The sequence below is a fragment of the Antechinus flavipes genome, chromosome 3 (genome assembly GCF_016432865.1).
Source record: "Antechinus flavipes isolate AdamAnt ecotype Samford, QLD, Australia chromosome 3, AdamAnt_v2, whole genome shotgun sequence".
Classification (NCBI taxonomy): domain Eukaryota; kingdom Metazoa; phylum Chordata; class Mammalia; order Dasyuromorphia; family Dasyuridae; genus Antechinus; species Antechinus flavipes.
In genome coordinates, this window is record NC_067400.1 from 28,562,161 (window position 1) to 28,582,594 (window position 20,434).

The window sequence follows — 20,434 nt, forward strand, 5'->3', positions numbered from 1 at the left end:
TTGCCTTCTTTAGTTATGAGGATCAAATGAAATAATGTGAGTGAAAGTGGTTTGAAAATATTATTTTAGAAATAAAAGTGATTATTACTATAATTATGAGTAATTAGTCCTTCCTTGTATTTGCCTTCTTTCCTGATAATATCCCTAGCTTGCCTCAATGCACAGAGCAGGTGCCATCTTGAACACAAAACCCTTCCAGTTCTTTTCCTCTTGAAATGACTTTGTATTTTCTCACTTCCTCCTCTTGTCCCCATCTCATCAATAGAATGGGAATCCCTGTGAAAGTAGGGAGCGCTGCTTTACTATTCTTGTATCTCATTGCCTAACACAGCGCCAGAATCATACTGAATTTATGAATCATTTTTGACCTTTGTAAAAGGAATCCTTAACACCTTGAAGGATCAGACTTAGTAATACACACGCTTACACATACATATCATATTATAAGACTCGGTCTTTAAGAAGTCACTTCTGTAGTCATAAGGTCCATTCAAGTTCAAGCAATATTATTATAATTCTGTATTGAACAGGACCACTCATGAAATTAGTACTGTCACTGCTGAATTTAAGCTTTGACAGTTGAGTACTAGGGCAGTTTATTTTAGCCTATACTCAGACCTTATTTTGACATGATTCTTCGTACTAATTCAGAGATTCTCTTCTCCCTCCCTCTCCTACTGAGTTTTGTCCCTGGAATAGAAACACTGTCAAAACTACTGTGTGAGTAGGGGAAAACTTAATATAAATCCCCAAATAACCAGGAAAGTCCATACCCAGTTAAAAGAGAGAAACTGTTTATTTGACTATTTAAGGAGAGAGGTAAAGAATATTGGACTTGAAACCAGAAGTCTTGGTTCAACTCTTAGCACTAACACTTATTCCTATATAACTTCTATGTACCTCAGTTTCCCCATCTGTAATATGGAGAGAATAGCATTGTACTCACAGAATATCAGGACTAGAAAGAAATTCAGTGACCAGCTAGTCCAATCTATACCCTAAAGAGAAGCTCCATCACACCATAATCAAAAAGTGGTCATTCAACCTCTGCTTAAAGACCTCCATTGTGGTGGGTGGGAGGGCAATGCCTCTCAAGATAGCTCCTTCTGCTTATGGGCTGCTCTGTTAACAAGGTTTTCCTGACACATAGCCTGAACTTGACTTTTTGGAACTTCCACATTACCCTAGTTTTGCCTTCTGGGGAAAAAATAGATCTGTCCTCTTCCACATGACAGGCCTTCAGCTACTTGAAGACAGCTCCCATATCTCTCCTCCTCTTGGGACTTCTTTTCTGTGGTTAAGATCCCCCTGTTTACTAGAATATAGGGTGGTTCTGAAGAAAGAAATTTGTGATGGAACACTATTGTGCTATAAGAAATGACGAATTGAATGATTTTAGAGAAATATTGAAAGAATGCATGAAATAATGAGTGAAATGAACAGAGCCAAGAGAATTTTGTATCTATTAATAGCAATATTTTTAGAGTGACTTTGAACAAATAAGTTATTTATATATATATATATGTGTGTGTGTGTGTGTGTGTGTGTGTGTAGAATAGCATTGTACTCATAGAATATTAGGACTAGAAAGAAGTTCAGTGATCAGCTAGTCCAATCTATATGTCTATATATGTCTATATACTATCTAAATTAACTATGAAGGACATATGAAGAAATAATCTCTTTGCATCTAGAGAAAGAACTATATTCATAAAATAATTTTATATCTATCTTATTTATACAAATATATATGGATACATATGTATATGTAGATATATATTCATATACATCCAACATATATAATTTATACCTATTTGTGTATAATGGTAGCCATCTATGATGGGGGGATGAGAAAGAAAAAAACAGAAATTTATATGATAATTTTGTTGTATATTTGAAAGGAACAGCAAGTTGTATATAGTAGCTTTGCACTTTCTTGTATAATCATGTTCTTTATTGTATTTTGTTATTAAATGCTTGTTTTGTTCCATAAATAAAAAATAAAATAGATCTTTTAAAAGAAAGAGCTTTGTAAACTTTGAATGTGAATTATACTTGAAGATGAAGCATTTGATGTAGAATAGAAGGGACTGAGGCATCTAGTTTGATCTTCATCATGTTACAGAGATATCATTCTGCAATTGGGAGGCGTGGGACTCAATTTTGCTTGGGGACAGGTCTCCTAGCCACCTTTTCTTTCTGTAAAACTGTACCAGATCTGGGGCGAGTTGGGGCTGTCCATTATTCTTTTACCTTAACTAAATATACCTGAGGCATTGGACTTCTTAGGGAACTGTTAAAAATAATAGAAAATGAATTCTTAAATTTTGGATCTTTTCAGAAAACCTGGGTCACATAGTCTCAACTGTACAACTTTGAATGAGATGATAAGGGTGGGTATTTTGGATACTCATTTGAAAATCAAGCCAAGTAAAATGCTTTTATTAAGCACCCACTGTATACGTGATGCTGTGCTAAATGCTGAGAGTATAAAAAAGGGCTAATCCCTTTCTATAATCAGATGGGAAACAACATGAAATCACTACATACAAATTGACAGTGGGTTAAGCCCACCAACTAATAATGTTTTAGAGACAGACATGCATTAATGAGATGTAAGTTGCCTGAGGGGAAAAAAGAATTTGATTTGTGAAAGTTCTGAAAATCTGTAATAAATCATAGGAATCTGGACTTTTGTCCATAAAAATCTTATAGAAATTAAAATCTCAGAGATTTTTGAAATGGACAGAACTTTAGGGGCAAGATAGTCTAACACCTTATTTTAAAGATGGGGAAATGAAGCATAGAGAGGTGACTTGATTTACCTAAGGTTACATAGGTATTTAGTGGAATAAACAGTATTTGAAGCCAGGTTCTATGACTCTTAAGTTTAGTAAAATATTCTTTCTAATACACTGTGCTGCCTCCAAAGAAATTTCAGTATCTGGGACTATGATAAGACTTCAACCACTATTGGTTTCCATATTAGCTACATCATCATCTATATTGCTCCCTCCTAATACAATTATTCAATAAAAAAGAATATTGCTTTTTTGCAATTTTTTTGTCTGGATCTATTATTCCATTGGTATCGTCACTGGGATATTATTTTATTGCTGGTAAGGGAATCCTCTTCCACTGCTGATGGGGACCTGTTCTTCAATTTAAGATCTCAGAGAGTTGTTTTAGGTCACTGAGAAGTGATATGATTTACTTCTGGCACATGGTCAGTATTTGTTAGAGGGAGGACTTGAATTCAAATCTTCTTGACTTTGAGGCTATCTCTCCATCTACAACATCGGGCTGATGAAGTGTTTGTGTGTGTGTGTGTGTGTGTGTGTGTGTGTGTGTGTGTGTGTGTGTGTGTAGGCAAAGGAAAAGGAGGGAGGCTTGTCAATCTCACATTCTTAAATATGCAGTCCTACTTCACTGCCAAATGCAATTCAAGACCTTGAATTTGATGAAACTACTGACAGATGAGTGAAGAGTCAGGTCTGCAGTTTGTAAACAAAACGGTGAGAGAATCTAGAAGATAAGTGCTCTCTCTGAGACCTTTACATCCCATTTTCTTTTCTTTCTGTTTTTTTGTAACAGAAGTGTTTTTTTTAACTCTTCAGTAGTATTTTATTTTTCCATTTACATGTAAAAAAATTACAAAAAAATTCATTTTTATAAGATTTTGAGATCCAATTCCCCCCCTAAAAATTCCTTCTTTACCTTCTCCCTTCCCAAAATATCAAGAAATCTGATATAGGTTATAGGTGTACAATCATTTTTTAACATATGTTTTCCCTTTTGTTATGATTTTTCTGCCCCAACATGATTAATATGGACATGTAGCCTGTTAGCTCTCATTTTGATATGTGTAGGGACTCACTTCTTTTTGAAGGCTCTTCAGTGAAGCAGATCATTTATAGGACTGGAAATCAAGACACCTGGGTTTGAGATCCTTATCTACTCTTCAGTTGTTATAAAACCTTTAGCAAGAGCTTCTTCATTTATGAAGTATGGAGGCTGGACCAGCTACTTCCTACATTCCTTTCAGCTGCAAACTTGTATGGTTATATTCACTCAGTTAACCAAAAAACAAATATTTATTAAGTGCTTACTATATACTAGTCAATCAGTGATAGTATTTTAGTTAGAGCTCCAGACTAGTTCACATGAGTTCAAATCTGGCCTCAGACATTTACTAGCTGTGTGACGCTGGGCAAGTCATTTAACCCTGTTTGCCTTAGTTTCTTCATCTGTAAAACAAAGGGATATATACCCTTGCATATACCTTCCAAAGTTGTTGGTAGGATCAGTTAGGTTAGTTTCTAACTAACCTAGATTAGTTACTGGTTAGGACAGTTTCTAGCACATAATAAGTGCTATATAATGTTAGCTCTTATTACATAATAAAATTTATGAATAATTATAACATTAAACAATATGGTAACAAATATATTATAATAGATAATTTATAATACAAATATATAATCAGAATTTAATGATATGACATTATTATCAATAATAAGAAATAACCTTTATTTGGGACTTTCTTTGCATAAATCTCTGTGCTAAGCACTTAATAAATATTATTTCATAATGACTCTTGAGAGGTTATTATCTCCATATTTTACAGATGAGGCAAACAGGAATTAAGTGCCTTGTCCAGGGTTCAAGTAAGAGTTCAAGGCTGAATTTGAATTCAGCTCTTTCTGACTCTAGGCTTGGTGTTCTATCCACTAAACCACTCAGCTCCCATGCCACAAATAAGTATTTATTAAGCATGCAATATGTTTTGGTCACTATGCTAAGTACTAGAAATACAAGAAAAAACAAAATCGATTCTTCAAGAAGCATAAGTTTTTATTATTTATACTAACCTTCTTTTTATTAAAAAACATTTTTTATTATTATTTCCAGTGTGAACTAGAAATAGTGGTCCTCAAATCCAGGAGAACCTGGGGTCAAATCTTGTCTGTGACACCGAGCAAGTGTTCCAGTCTAGACAATTCTAAGTTTATAAATGGCAGAGAAGGTGCCAACCCACATTGGGAGGGATGTGTCTTTACCTGAGAATTTCCTATGCAAATATGATTATAGGTTCAGACCCTATCCTTATTTAATAGTTATAGATTTCATAATACAATAGAATATCTTTTCTCCAATGTGAACTTCTGGAAATTCTGGCATATTGAGGGAAAGCATAGAACTGTCTGAAACTATGGAAGAAATAATGGATAGTAGAGGGGTGGTGAGGAAAACTTTTATATATATATATACATACATATACATATGTATGTATATATATACACATATACATACATATATAGTATATATGTATATATAGATATATATGCATATACATATATACATATGCGTATGTGTGTGTGTGTGTGTGTATTCATCACTCTGTAGCTAACCTGATAATAAATATCTCTGAGCTTAGCTGGGCTAGTTCTCATTTGACAGACACATCGAACATTATGGGCCCCAACTCAAAGACATCTCCATTTCTGCTCCATTTGTGATCTGCTAGAGCTTTTGCTCCATTGACTTTTAGAACTAGGCTCCCATCCATAATATGATGAAACATTAGAAGAGGACTTTGATGGAGGAGAAGATTCCACATTGGTCAAAATTTCTCAAACTAATATTGTTGACTGGAAATAGCCTAGTTTCTTTTCTCTCATTTAGCTGTAATGCTTTGTTATTTGAAAAATCAAAAAGAAAAATCCTGAGCAGCTGCATCGATATTAATATACATCATTGAATGATGATCCTATAGGAGCATTAAAAAATGGATTTAAAACTGGGAGCTTAGAAGTCATATCTTCCGAATTCCTCATTTTATGCTGAGGAAACTAAAACTCAGAGAGGCAAAGTGATTTTCTCAGGCCCATAAAAGAAGCAAATAAAGATTAAGTTTACACCTAGATCCTCTAACTCCAAATCAATTGCCTTTTCAATTGGACTACTGCTTAGAATCACTTTTGGACTCAATAGAGAAGCATTTTAGGTAGCTTGTAAGCTTCTCGAGTCAGGGACCACATGCTAATTTTTCTCTGCATCCCCAATAGCCAGAACAGTGTTTTGCATTTAGCAGGTGCTTAATAAATGCTTGTTGCACAGGATAGCAACCTTGTTTCATTCATTCAATTATTTACTGAAAGAAATCTGAAGGAGGTAGGAAGAGAGATGAGACTTCTTGTTGGTTGCTCCCAAAAGTCAGAAGTAGGAGCAGAGGGATGAATTGCAAAGAGGAGAATTTGGGTTTGATATCAGTATAAATTTCCTAAAAACTAAAGCTGTTTTAAAGTGGAAGGGGCTGCTGAAGGAAAAGCTGACTTTCACGTCCAAGTGAAGATTGGGATGACTACTAGTTGGGAATGCCATAGAGGGAGATCTTTTTCAAATATAAATTGGATTAGATACCCTCTAAAGTCTCTTCCAAACTCAAATTCTGTAATTCTCTGAAACACCAGTCCTGCTAGACTTTGAGTCAATGACTTGGCCATGAAATCTTTCCTCAGGGAACCTTTGGGACAACTGTTGGAATGATGTAACCCAAGAAAGCCTGTGATTCAAAAGTAGCGTTAAGAATTCTCTAGCTGCAGTTTGGTGAAAACTGGAGCCAGCTCATCAACTGAAAAGCTTGAATCATTAGATTAAAAAACTATTTGGCTGGTATCATAATAGTCTCAGCTGATCAGATACGCCACATTATATGTTGAATCAAAACGAGTCCAGGAAAAGCATTAGTAAATTTAGCATACATTAAAATTTCCATTGTATTTATGGTTTGTTTGGCAAAGAGAGAAAGATGAGACCTGGAATGAACTTCACAAAGGAACACTGGGAAGTTTCTGTCTAGTCAGAAGGTCAAGTTCAATACCAGGAAAGAGAATATTGAATAGATTTTTATTTATATTCTCAAATTTGATTCATTTTTCTAAACATTCATTCAGTGAATATCATGCACAAGGCTATGCGCTGGATTCTGGGCATACAGAAATTAAAAACAAGATAGAATTTGCCCTCTTGGAATTTTCATTCCCATAAAGGATCTAAGGCAGACATGATATGAGCTAGAATGTGATAAAGGTATGGAAAAGACTGAGATGAAATATACTAGGATAGGAGTTTATCAACTTTGATAGAAATTTTTCATCAACCTCTAATCAAAACTGAACATGCCCTTCAATTATGAATTTTTGAAATTATTTACTTAATTTTAGAGTTAAATTTCACTTTCAGTTCCAAATTCTTTTCCTCTCTTTTCCCTTCCCTTCCCTTCCCTAATGAGAAGGCAAGAAAAACAAAACATATTGCAAGCATGTATTGTCCACTTTAGCAATGCTTTAAAAAATACCAAAGCAAAGAAAATTAAATCTGCACTTTGAGTCCCCCAACTCTATTTGGAGATAAACATTAATGTTTCATCATGAATCCTTTGGAATTGTGGTCAGTCATTGTCATTAATCAGGATTATTAAATCTTTCAAAGTTGATTATTTTTATAATATTATTATTATTGTAGAAGTTGTTTTCCTAATTCTGATGACTTTACTTTGTATCAATTCATACAAATTGCATCATCTTCATCATTGCTTACAGTCAGGTTTCCATTACATGCACATAACATACCTTGCTCATTTATTCTCCCATTGATGAGCATATTCTGTTTCCAATTCTTTGCCACCACAAAAGGAATTGTTATAATTATTTTTTTGTACAAAGGAATCCTTTTCCTTTTTTTAAATTCCCTTTGGGGTAACAACCTAGCAGCATGATTGCTGGGTCAAAGGAATACAGTTTAAAAGCTCTTTGGATATAGTTCCAGATTGCTTTCTAGAACGAATGGATTCGTTTATAGCTCCACCAACAATGCATTCGTATATTTGTTTCCACACAGCCCCTCCAGCATTTGTCATTTTATTTTGTCATCTTAGCCAATCTGATTGATGTGAGGTTGTGCTTCAGAATTGTTTTCATTTGTATTTCTTTAATTACTAGTGATTTAAAACATTTTTCATTTGATTCTTGATAACTTGGATTACTTCCTCTGAAAACTGATTATTCATATCCTTTGACCATTTATCGTAATTTAGGGAATGGCTCTTTTCCTTGCAAATTTGACTCAATTTCCCATATATCTTAGAAGTGAAAACTTTATCAGGGATAGATGTTGTAAAGATTCTTCCCTCCTTGCTTCAGTTTTCTGCTTTTCTTCAAATTTTAGCTGCATTTTTAAATGTAATCAAAACAATACACTTTGCATCCTGTGGACCTCTTACCTCTTTTTCTTGGTTATGAACTCTTTCTCTATCCATTGAACTGACAGATAATTTCATACATGTTCTACTAAATTAAAAAAAAAACCCTAAACATTCTGAGAAAGGATCCATAGATTTCACTAGATTGACAAAGGGGTTCATGAACCAACAAAAAGGTTAATAATCCCTAATTTAGGAGAATTTGAGAAAGGAGAGAGAGAGAGATCATTTTTACCTGAGGAGTTGGAAGAAACAGCACCAAGCTGTCACTTGAAGGAAAAGGGGGATCTCAGTAGTTTAGATAAGAGAGGCACGAGGGCAACATTGGATAAAATCAAGAGATAACTAGCATCACAGCTTTACTCAATTTAGAGCACTTCAAAGGGAGGAAGCTTAGACTGGAGTCACTCACTTACACTAAAGGTCCTGGGAAGCAGGGAATCATTGAAGGTCTTTGAGCAAGGGAGTGCCATAAGCAGTAGGACTGGATTTTAGGAAGATCATTTTTGGTAGAGTGTGAAAGATGGATCTCAGTAGGGAGATACTGGGGCAGGGAAGCCCATTAAGAGGTAAGAGGTGACAAGGGCCTGAGCTAGCCTGGTGGTACCTCCCAGGAGGACTGGAGGTGGAAGACTGATACAAAAGAGCTTGCCAAGGTAATCCTATTAATACTTGGCAGATTAGTTGGACTCTGTGTGTGTGTGTAGACTTCAGCCTTGAGTCAGCAAATGTTAAAAAGTATAAGACTCAGCTCTTTCTCTGTAAAATGAGAGGACTAATTAGAAGTTCCTTCCAGTTCTGGAGTCCATGGAGGCCCTGCAAGGTACACAGAAAGTGTCACTACATGGCTGCCTCCCTTTCAACCTCTTTGAGCTCAGTAGCCCTCCTGTGAGGCTTTGCATCTGGCAGCATCACAGGATGCCTTCCCTGACCTAGACAAGGAAGCCAGTTGGCCATCCCTGTTGTCGTAGCTGGCAAATGGCCTGGCCGTGCCGTACTGATGAGGCCATAGGACAGCTGGGGATGAAAAGAAGGAATATCATTCATCTTTGATGTAAGTAACCCCGACCTCCACAGCCTTCACAAGAGCTGGAGATCTTGTGTTGATGTCAGCCTCATCCTTCTTGTCTTGTTCCCCATCCTCTCACTGTGCAAGTGCAAACTAAAGATAGAATATATAGTCTTTCCCTTACACTGTACTGATTATTAATGGTGCACACCAGTCATCCAGGAGTCTGGGCACTCTGTGAAGTGATGGGATTAAAGGTCATGATTCTTAGGAGATCTCTTGGTGAAAATCTGGGACTTTGAATCAGTTCTGGATTTCTTGATGGCTCATTAAGAAGATTGTAGATTATTTGGGCCATTGGCTTCTTCTGGGAAGAATGTTGGGTTTGGATACAGATGACCCCCAGATTTACCACTCACTAGGTGTATGCACCTTTCCATGTTTAGATTTCCTGATCTGCTAAATGGGGGTGGGGGATTAGACTATAAGGTTCAGCATCTTTGCTAAGAGGAAGGAATGCCAAAGAAGTATCCTATGAACTCCCCTTTTCTATCTGGTTTCTATTCTAATGAAAGGGACAGTAGAGGGGAAATAGGAAAATTATTGACTAAAACAAAGCTCTTAGCCTTCCTAGGCTCTTTAGGTCTCATCATGGGATCTCATCAGAAAGATGGGGAAGAGGTAGAATGTTATGGAGAAGACAGTGGATTCTCATTCTGATGATGATAATAATAATAATTCATATATATATATATGTATAAAATGTATTAAGATTTCCAAAGCATGTTTATATAATTTAAAATGAACATTTATTAAGAGCCCCTTATGTTAGCATTGTGCAAAGTGCAAAAGTGAAAGTGTTCTTTTAGTGCTGTCCTTAAGCAGCTATTTCTATCAAAGAATTGTATAATAAAAAGCAGGTAGTTTTATGTGAGAAGGGACTAGAATGGTAGGGAATGGGATCTGGAGCAGATCAGGCAAAGTTTTATGTAGAAAATGGTGCTTGAACTGCATTATAAAGTAAATAAGGACATCTAAGAGCTACAGGTGAGAAGAGAAGGCTTTCCAGGCAAGGGGGACAACAAATACAAAGGCATGGAGATGGGAGATGAAGTACCATAAGAAGTTCTATTTCTTACATGTTCTACTAAGTTGTAGAATGTCTGAAGGTGGATAATATATAGCACAATTAGTAAAAAGATCAGGACCAAGTTGTAAAGCGCATTTTCTCATTTATTCACACAAAATTATCTGTATGATCTTGTGCAGGTTCTTACTCCTCCTCTTGGCCTCAGTTTCTATAACTATAAAAGAAGAATATAAGAAAATAGTATGGTACTGGTATAGAGCTTCTCTAATTCTTTGATTCTACCCTACAAATAATGGACAGAAAGCTTATTCCTAAAGATGGAGACTATGTGAGAGTCATATTACAACCGGCAGCACTGGAGCAATTGCTTATCACTTATGATTTATTTAAAAAAACAAAATGGAAAAAGTAGCCCATAAAAATCAGCTTGTTCATTTGCTAAACAATCAATTATTTTCTTGCAAAAGCACCCTTTTAAGAATTGCCTTAGACCAGAATATTCCTTCCTTTGGGCAAAGGAGCCCCAGCTAATTTCCATGCTTTTGCTTATTGACTTGCTAGTTCAGAATGATGTTTTTCTCTCATTTTTGTCAGTAACCACCAATTAAAACACTTAAAGTGAGCCCAATTATTCCTGGAAAAAGAGAACACTCAGAAAATAGTCAGACTATGATGTCATCGGTTGCCTTCTAATTAATATGTGTGTGTCCATGGCTAAGCTAAGTTTCTTTAGCATTCAGGGACAATAGCTTCTGTATAATCATAAATTCCAACCAGGTCCCCAAGGCTACAAAAGGACAATTGCTTATTTAAGGGGAAAAGGAAAAGAACAGGAAATTATAACTGTATTTGTAAAGGTTTGTGTTCCCCATGATCTATAGGACTTCAGGCCAGATGTACTTCTTGCTCCCCAGGTGAGCCAATGGGACAGAGTTTATAGGAACAATCTGTCCATCTTTGCTCATGGTACTTATGATACTTAGGAGGGCTTAGTGTGGGGGTAACATATGCTGGTCTCAATTTCTGTGTGCTGGGAAGAATAGTGGGATAGAATAGCTTATTCCTTTCTTGATTCTGGGAGTGGTCTGTACAAAGATATCAAGGGGAAGACCCTCACGAGATGGGCAGTCTGACAAAGATAGCCATTCTTTCATGCCCTGCTCTCCCTTTCTCCCCTTCCTTGTTTCTTCCCTCTAGCCTTCATTTATCTGCTCCCACTTCCCTTATTGCAGGGACAAGCCCAAAACAAAACAAAAAATTAGTCTATTTGGATTGTGACTCATCTTGGGCCTTCATTCCTATTGCAATGATCTCAATCCTCTCATTCTAAAACCTCTAGGGGCTTACATACATCTATAGTTGGCTACTTTTTTGGACCAATAAAGAATATAGCTTCTGTTTATTTATTTATTTATTTATTTATTTATTAACTGTGCAATCATTAGTGATAAAGCTTCACTAAAGCCCTACCCTAATAGAAAAGTGTGGCCTGGGGTTGATACCGGATCCCATTTGAACACAAGCTGTACAATCCTGGACAATTTACTTAATCTCTCTAACACCATGGGATCCTGGAATCCTATGGATTCCATGGAATTATCTGGAATTCTTTTATGTGGAATCATGGTAGAAAAGACCCAAAGAATTCCCTCATTTTAGAGATAAGGAAATATGTAGCCTTAATTTATTTATCTGTAATATGCTTTACTGCTTCCAGGGATTTGCAGCCTCATAGATATGGATATTATCTCTAATGGTGTCATACGTGCAGCCATACATGTCCATGTCTTCCTCTTAGTTCTCAATAGAGGAGCTGCCTGAAATGCTCAATGGTGCTTGGAGATTTTTAAACATTTTATGGGTACCCAGGGTTATTCATTCTTTATTTCTCATCCACCTTCTTTTCTGATTGAGTATTTTCTAAATAAATGCTGTTAGTTGCTTATACTGTGAATATGATTTGAAAAGTCTATTTTAAAAAGGATAGTAATTTTAACATATTTAACATGTATTGGACTACCAGCCATTTGGGGGAAGGGTTGGGGAAAGGAGGGGATAATTTGCAAGGATCAGTGTTGAAAAATCACCCATGCATATGTTTTGTAAATAAAAAGCTTTAATAAAAAAATAAATAAATTTAATCTGCAAAAAAAGATAGTGATCCAAACCCTGGACATTTTACAGATTTAGTATGAGGAAAGCATTTTTATTAACTTTGAAGTCTATAGAAGTGTGCTTGCTTGTTTCATTCATTAATTTAACAAGTATCAATCAAGTACCTACTATGTGTCAGTCACTGTGCTAGTTCAAAATCTATGTAGAGAGACAATGTATCATGGTAATAAGCCAGTATTGAGGATAGTAGCAATAATAATAGTAACACTTATATAGTTCTTTGAGATTTGCAAAGAACTTTATATTATCTGTTTTGAACCTCAAAACAACTATATGAGTTAGATATTATTATCCCCATTTTACAAATGAGTAAACTGAAGTTGAAAAAGATCATTTAGTTTGCCTAGAGTTACACAGCTACTAAGTGTCTGAAGGAGGATTTAAAATCAGGTGAGTCCAGTATACTCCAACATAGAGTGTTCCATGTTGTTTAGCAAGACCTGGGTTCAAATCCCATTTCTGAAACATACGGAATGTGACAAACACAGACAAATCAATTAACCTCCCTATGAAAGGAGTTCCTTATGCTAGTATAATCAAAGATCTGGATTATAAAGAAAGTTTGTTGGTTTGTATTAAATTGAATTCCTCCTTCACCTACCATGCTAAGAGCTTTTGAGAAATGACCTATGTTCAAATGAGGATTGTAAGAGGAAGTTCATAGGTTAAAAGCTGCTAGTTTGTTCCAAGGGATTGTTTCCTTACCAAGATATCCTCACATTGATGAAATCACAGGTCTGAACCAAAATCTTTTTTTTTTTTTTAAGTAAAAGGATGGTAGATTCCAGCAGGTTCTATTGGGCTGGAAAGATTTAAAGTATAATTTGTGCATCTGTCCCCTGAGAACCAGCCCAGCCAAATTTGGCAAAACTCAACATCCGAAGGATGGCTAATAAGTAAAGAATGGTTTCAGCCACAATAGTTTCTGCATATTCCCCACTGAGATGTAGAGTGATTGTGATATGCACTGGTGCTGGAAGTAGTCACAAGAATGAGATATTGTGTGCTGGAAGCCTGACTCTCAATACTATAGGACTCACACTCATTATTTACTAGAATATAAAAAAGAGCAGTCCTTGAAGAGAAAGACGGCTAAAATCTAATATTTTTCATCTGAGAGGCAGTAACTTTCTCCTCAGCTAAAATTCAGGTGCCTCTAAGCAATAAATAATCTGCTGTAATGGCTTCCCTCCAAGAAATAACTAAATAAACATGGCTCCCAACAAAGAGTGTGTAATGCCGGAAGCCAGAAGATGTAGTAAATAACCTGATGAATTTTTCCTTCACTAATTTCTTCTCTCAGTAGACAAAAACATTGTACTTTAAAAGTGCTGCAACTTCTACAAGTTTGCATAAATCATAGAATCATGAATTTAGCATCAGAGAGAAATCACTGAAACAATTCAGCCCGAGTCTATCATTTCACAGATTGGGAAACTGAGGCTTACAGAAATAAAATGACTAGCCCAAGGTCCATTGATTAGTAAGTGCCAAAGATGGGATTTGAACCCATGCCCTGACTCAGGTTCACTGACTCCATCAGTGTGGATATTCCTTCTAAAAGAACAAATTACCACTTTTCCAGGTCTTTGTAAATAGTCACCATGAGTTGCTGTGATCAGACCCCTAGCATTTCACCAGGGAAGGTCCTATGTTGCTTCCAGATGGAAGAATAGAGACTCAGGGGCTGAGATTTCTTTATAGCCATTTCTTTGGCTGATAGATCCTTCTTAGCACCTTTTTAAAAAGTCAAGAATAGAAGCATCTGGGAAATAAAGTCACTTACCTAAGAAGATACAAAGATACTAGAATGAAAGACAGTGGAACAGTAGAAATATCAGCAACCCTGGAGTCATTTGGCTTAGGTCTAAATCTTGCTTCTGATGATTCCTATTTGTGTGATTTTGAGCAAGCCACTTCAGTTTCCTAATATGCAAAAGTAGGAAGTTGGACTAGATGCCCTCTGAATTCCCTTTCATATTTTGATTTGTGATCCTATAATCTAATGCCTTGAATTCAGATCTCGGTTTTGCCAGGATTTCTTTCCCAAACTCTGTGGGCCTTAGTTTCCTCATTTGTAAAATAAGAAGGTTGGACCATGCAACCTAGGCATTTCCTTTTTGCTCTAAATCCAGACTCTTGTGATATATTATTTAAAAAATGAAAATAGATTCCCTGAGAGATATCTTTTTGATGTGAAGTAGTTGTGTGTGTATGTGTGTGTGAAAGACAATGAGGTATGTAAATAGAGTCTAGAGATGCTAGACATGAAATTAAGAAGACTGGTTCAAATCCAGCCTCTGAGACTTCATTGCTATGTAATAATAGACAAATCACTTGACTCTGAGTTTCACTTTCTTCATCAGTAAAGTGAAAGGCTTGAGTTAAATGACCTTGATGGTTCTTTTCAGCTCTAAATCTATCAATTTAGGAACCTAATGCTCTTGATTTGCTGCCCCAATTATTTTCCTTGAAAAGTGGATCATCCTTATTAGCTATTCAAGAAGACAAGTAATAAGACATCAATGAATAATGATGATACAAGAGAATATTGTGATTGGATTACTTCATGTCCAGGATGGTTTTCTATAATATCTAAAAAATCACTTTGTCAGTACAGATTGGTTTTATTGTAGAAAACAATATAGAATACCTCCTGACTACTGAAAATATGATGATGATTACAGTACTAATAACTCATGATTGTATAATTTTAAGTGCTTTCCTCACAACAACTCAGTGACATAGACTTGCTGGGTTGAGACAGTAATGTCCATAGATTGCGTAACAAAGATTGCATGGATTGAGGATCAGATAGACTCTGTCAGTATATGTGATTAATAGTAGCATTCTGCTTAAATTTGTACTCATATGCAAAGAGAGTTAAGGACATAGCATGATTTTACTAAGGTGTTTTGGACTGCATCTCTAAGATAAGCTCTATTTTTTTTTTGTTAATTAATTGCCTCTAATTACATTCTTGGGTGCAACTGAGAGAAGAGAGGAATTGAGTAAGAGGAGTAATGCAAATAATGGCATCCAAGAGAGATGTCAAGCCCTAGTTCTAGAAATCTAGTATCTTAGGGACAGAAAAGGAATTGGGTTGGTTGGTTAGCAAGAGTAAGGACAAGATAGCTTGTGTATTCCATTACTATTCATCTCTATTCTATTGTGTATTCCAAAATCTTTTCTCAAGTCAAGATATTGAGAAGAGACCTACAATATTGGATGAATCCTCTATAAAGGACTTATGGGACAGTTATGGACAAAAGTGGTACAAGATGGGCAAACATGGGATAGAATAGGCTTTGTATTGTATTGTATTGTATTGTATAGCAGAGAGATAATAGACTTATTGGAATATCTGCATCTTTATGACTTAGAAGATAAAAGAAAAGATTTTCATTAAGTAGTAGTAATGTGTTTTTTTCCTAAATAATTCCATGGAGAATTACAGATACTTCTTTTATTTCCCAAGTAAAGGTTATTATCATGGTGGGAGCATTTTTGCAGGTTGAGCTAATGTATTCAGAAGATTTGAATTCATATACGCTTATGCATCCTGGTAAGAAATTGTATAAATCAAACCAAAACGAACACATAACAGATCCTTGATTAAACCAGAACTTTACTAATGAGAATTGGAACCATAGGAATTCTTCAGAAAGGTGCGGTAAATATCAAAACAAGCTCCCTGTTTTAGTAAAATAACAATAGGACTTGCTGAGTAGGCCTCAGTGTACATTCAATACAATCTCCTGCATCTTCTCCACTTTCAATGGTGTGCAATTAATATGGATGTTCAGAACAATGACCCTAAGGCACCACAAAAGCCTCCATCACCACAGGGTCTGTTAGGTCCCTTACACTGACTGACTAAGGAAGGAAAATGGACTTGAGTATCTTCAAAAGATCTGCAAAGAAAAGGGTTGAAACCAGTTCTCTGTTTAACCTTAAATTAAAGAGAAAATACATTCAATTAATATTCCCAGGTCATTCTAGTTAAGTGAAGCATAATTGTCTCTGATTTTATCTTGAAAGGGTATGAATTCATAGAGAAATAATTAGCTCAATGGGTTCTGAAGCAAATGCTTAGTTGTCGGCTAAAAGATTACCAGCGAATGCTTTCTTCTGAGACTAACTTGAAGTCCCCTGGAAAGTCTGAGCTACCTATGATACCCCCCATAAGTGACCATTCAGTCTTTAGTCTATTATTTCCCCCCAAACCCATTTTCTTTTGGACAGCTCTAATTGCTAGGAAGGTTTTCTTATAATAGCTCTATACTTGCTTTTCTAAAACTTCCATTCATGGCTTCCATCTGAACCCTAGGACCTTAACAGAACAGACCTAATCCCTGTACATAGATCAATCCTTCCAGTACTTAAATATAGCTAACTTCTCCTCTCAGTTTTTTTAAGCTAAATATTTCCAATTTCTTCAACTAATCTCCATATAAGACATAATCCTCAGACCTCTAGCCATCTTGGTTGACCAACTTTGCACTTCTTTCCAGCTTGTCAGGGTTATTCCTAAAATGTAGCACACAAAATTGAACACGGTACTCCAGGTGTGGAAGAATATAGTGATTATTATTATTTTTACTATGGTCACTATGCTGCTCTCATCCCATCAACTTTTGTGTCCACCAAGACAGATTGTTAATTAATTTTTAAGCTTGTGGTCCACTGAACTTGGATATTTTTCACATATGAGCAGAATGGACTCGACAATGTCTAAGATTCCTTCAAATCTAAATTTCAAATTCCATCAGATTTGGGTTCACTCATTGTGTGAAAAAGAAAGGAAGAAAGAAAAAAGAAATGAAGGAAGGAAGAAGGGAAGAAAAGAAAAGTAGAAAAAGGAGGAAGAAAGGAAGGGAGAGAAAAGAAAGAAAAAGGTAGGAAGGAAGAGAGAAAAATGAGAGGAAAGAATGCCTCACTTCCTTGAAATCCATCCTCCCACCAACTCAAAAGCTTCATCTCTTAACTTATGTTTCAGAAAATTGTTCTAATCATTTCTAGGCTAATCATAGCATCAGAAACAAACTTAAAGTGTCACTATTACACCCACGCACAATTGCTTAGTACAAAGAATCAGAATTGGATTCCAAATCCTAGTTCTGATGGTGTGTAATTCTAGGCAAGGCCCTTATCTGTTCTGAACCTCAGTTACCTCATTAGTAAAATGAGAACGCTTGCCAAATCTGCTTCACAAGTTTGTTGGTGGAGAAAGGGATTATTCTTAAGTAGCAGTATAGCCGTAAGTTATTAGGAAGACAATAGCATAGAACAAAATGAGAGGGAAATCATACAAATAAATAATAACAGAAACTAAATGGTTTTCCACCAGTGACTTATGGCAAAAAAACTTATCATGTATTTATCCATATATCTTAGGGACACTCCAAAGCCACAGAATATTTATTATTGCAACATCCCAAGCAGCTTCCTCCACACTAGAACGAGGGAGAAGCTCACCAAAAACACAGGAAATGAAACACAATTCCAGTTTTTCCTTCCCCATCCCCCAAGTTACATCAGTCATATCTCAGAGTGACACTCACTTTGAGCTTCTCCTCCCAGGGGAACAGGAAAGTCACCTCCCAAGAGTCCCAGGGGGCACCTAAAGCGTGATGGCAAGCGGAAGGGGCCTTCTAAAATACCAGGTCTCCTGGCCCTGGGAGCTAAGGAGAAGAGACCCAGCGGAACCAGTTTACGTGGCATCTCTCTCGATTTTTAACGCAGTTTCTATTTCAGTGGAGCCTCTCATCCTCTCAGGGATGCTGCTCATCCTTGAGGATAGGAGTTCTCTTGGGTAGAAGTTTCAGCACCTCGGACAGCAGCCCCTCCCTTCTGGGCACTTGGCAGCCCAGGCAGGCATCCTCTCTAAAGCCAAATTTTTGCTTCCCAATTCCCTGGACTCAACACTAGCTTCAACCTTCCAGCACAAGAGTGGGGGACCCCTTCCCCCCTCTTCTCCGTTCCTTCGGCGGGTCCTGCCCAGAGACTAGGACCTCCCATCCCTCTATGGTCAGATGCTGGCGCTTCCACTTCTCCCTCTTGATCAGGGCTGATCAGAGCTGTGACGCTCAGTCCCTTTGCGTTACGCAGCTCCAGACATCAATGAACCTCACTCGGGTCCCCAGGGAGAGAGTCAGGGAACCCTGTTCGGACTGCTGCCTTCCCGGCAACGTCCCTTGCATTTGATAGCACAGGGCTTTCTCATCAAACAGATTATCTGCTGGCTTCTCAAAGTGAAACAGGAAGAAGGGGATGGGTGGGTGACGCTGCCCCTAACATGGCCCCCGCCTCCAGGTTTAATTGCTGTCCTATATGCTCGTAGGAGAGAGAGTATGGGAGAAATCCTCTGAGAATGAATCCCTTAGCTAGGGCAGATTCCGGAGAATGGGGAAAACGAGTGATCAAGACACTTTTTTTCTAACATGTCTTTCTTTTTCACTCTCCCCCTCCTTTCACTCTCTCTCTCTCCTCCCCCCCCCCCCAGAACATTGCCTGGTCAGACATGAACTTCCCCTCCCCCACTCCGCCCCCTTTGGCTGGGTCCTAGCAGCGGAACTAGGCCGGGCAGCTCCAATTCTCTTTGAAGAGTTTGCTCTAGTAAGAGGGCAAACTCGCCCCCTTCCTGGGTCTTCTCTTGGGATGCCTCCGGAGGACGGCCCTTCCTTCCCTGCATGTTGTGAATGTTCTACGGCAGAGGAAGGAGCAGAGCCAGAGAGGTGAGGGAGAGAGCGGAGGAGGAGAAGGAAGATGAGGGCTAAGAGGAGAAGGCTGAGGCTGGCCGGCCGAAGAGGTGGGGAGAGATGGGGAGGAAGCCCTCACTCTTCTCCTGTCTCCATCCTTCCGCCTACTGGCTCCAGGCGGTGCCGACTTAGTGCCCGAAGAGCTTGGGCAGCAAGGCAGAACCCCTAAGCTGGAGCCTCCCGCCCCCCACAACGCCGACACAGTCCGGGAGATTTTCCAAGGGGGAGGATCAGAGATCTGTTTACCTTCTTTCTCCCCCCCCCCCCAGCACCTCTGCCCCTAGGGGATACTTCCCAACCTAGACCAGTAGAGCTTACAGCCTCCGCGCCATGTTCCCCCTCCCCGCCCCCCTTTCCCACCGTTCCTCCGGTTAATTCAGGAAGAGAATGGGAGGGAGGAATAAAAGGATAGGGGGTTAGATGGAAGTGGAGAATCAAAAGCTAAGGCTGGGAACCCAGGCGTCCGGGAAGGAGAAGCTTTACTCACCTGACCGAAGGATGCAGGAGATGGGGACGGGGCTGGGAAGCTGCACCTGCCGCCCTGGCTGCTGAGTATCTGGTGGTTATGCTTGTGGGGGTAAGTGCGGGGCTGCGGGTGATGGGAGCGGAAGGCAGGAGGTGGTGGCTGCCTCCGCCGCCACAGCCACCGCCACCACCGAAAGCTGCTTCTCAATTATTCAGACCTCTTTCCCTCCCCCTTGCAGCCGGGTGATCCTCCCTCCCTCTCTCCCGCTCCCTCTATTTCTCCGCCTCCCTTGCGTCACGTGGTTAGCCCAGCCCCATGCATTATTTAGCTAGAGCTTTTTACCAGACGCCCCCACTGCCAGCTCTCCCCACCGTAGTCAGGTCCTCTCCCCTGCCTCCCCCACCCCCCAACACCTTGTTGTTGTCTCCCTTCCAGCTCTGGGGTTGACACCATCCCGGTCCCAGGGTAAGACAGTTCTGGCTCCATCTTGGTGGTGGTGCAGTGTTTGGGATGGGGAGGAGGTAGCTGGAAATGGGAGCAGTTTCCTGTGTTGGGAGAGCAGGACAGGGCTCTGCAGCATCTGTGCAGAAGGGAACTACTATCCCTTCTTCAAAAAAGCCACTTACCAAGCTCCCGATTGCATGTGATGGGGCTGATCTTGGATCTGGCC

At 38.3% G+C, this 20,434-nt stretch overlaps 1 protein-coding gene across 1 annotated transcript in view; it reads right to left on the reverse strand.

Moving 5' to 3' along the window:
- The window catches only part of SLC7A14 (solute carrier family 7 member 14), a 143,376-nt gene extending 123,382 nt beyond the window's left edge, over positions 1-19,994 (reverse strand). Inside the window, exon 1 of the mRNA XM_051983162.1 lies at positions 19,786-19,994. The gene's annotated coding sequence lies outside the window, so the exon portion shown is untranslated. The remainder of the gene's footprint in view (positions 1-19,785) is intronic.
- Between the last annotated feature and the right edge of the window lie 440 nt (positions 19,995-20,434).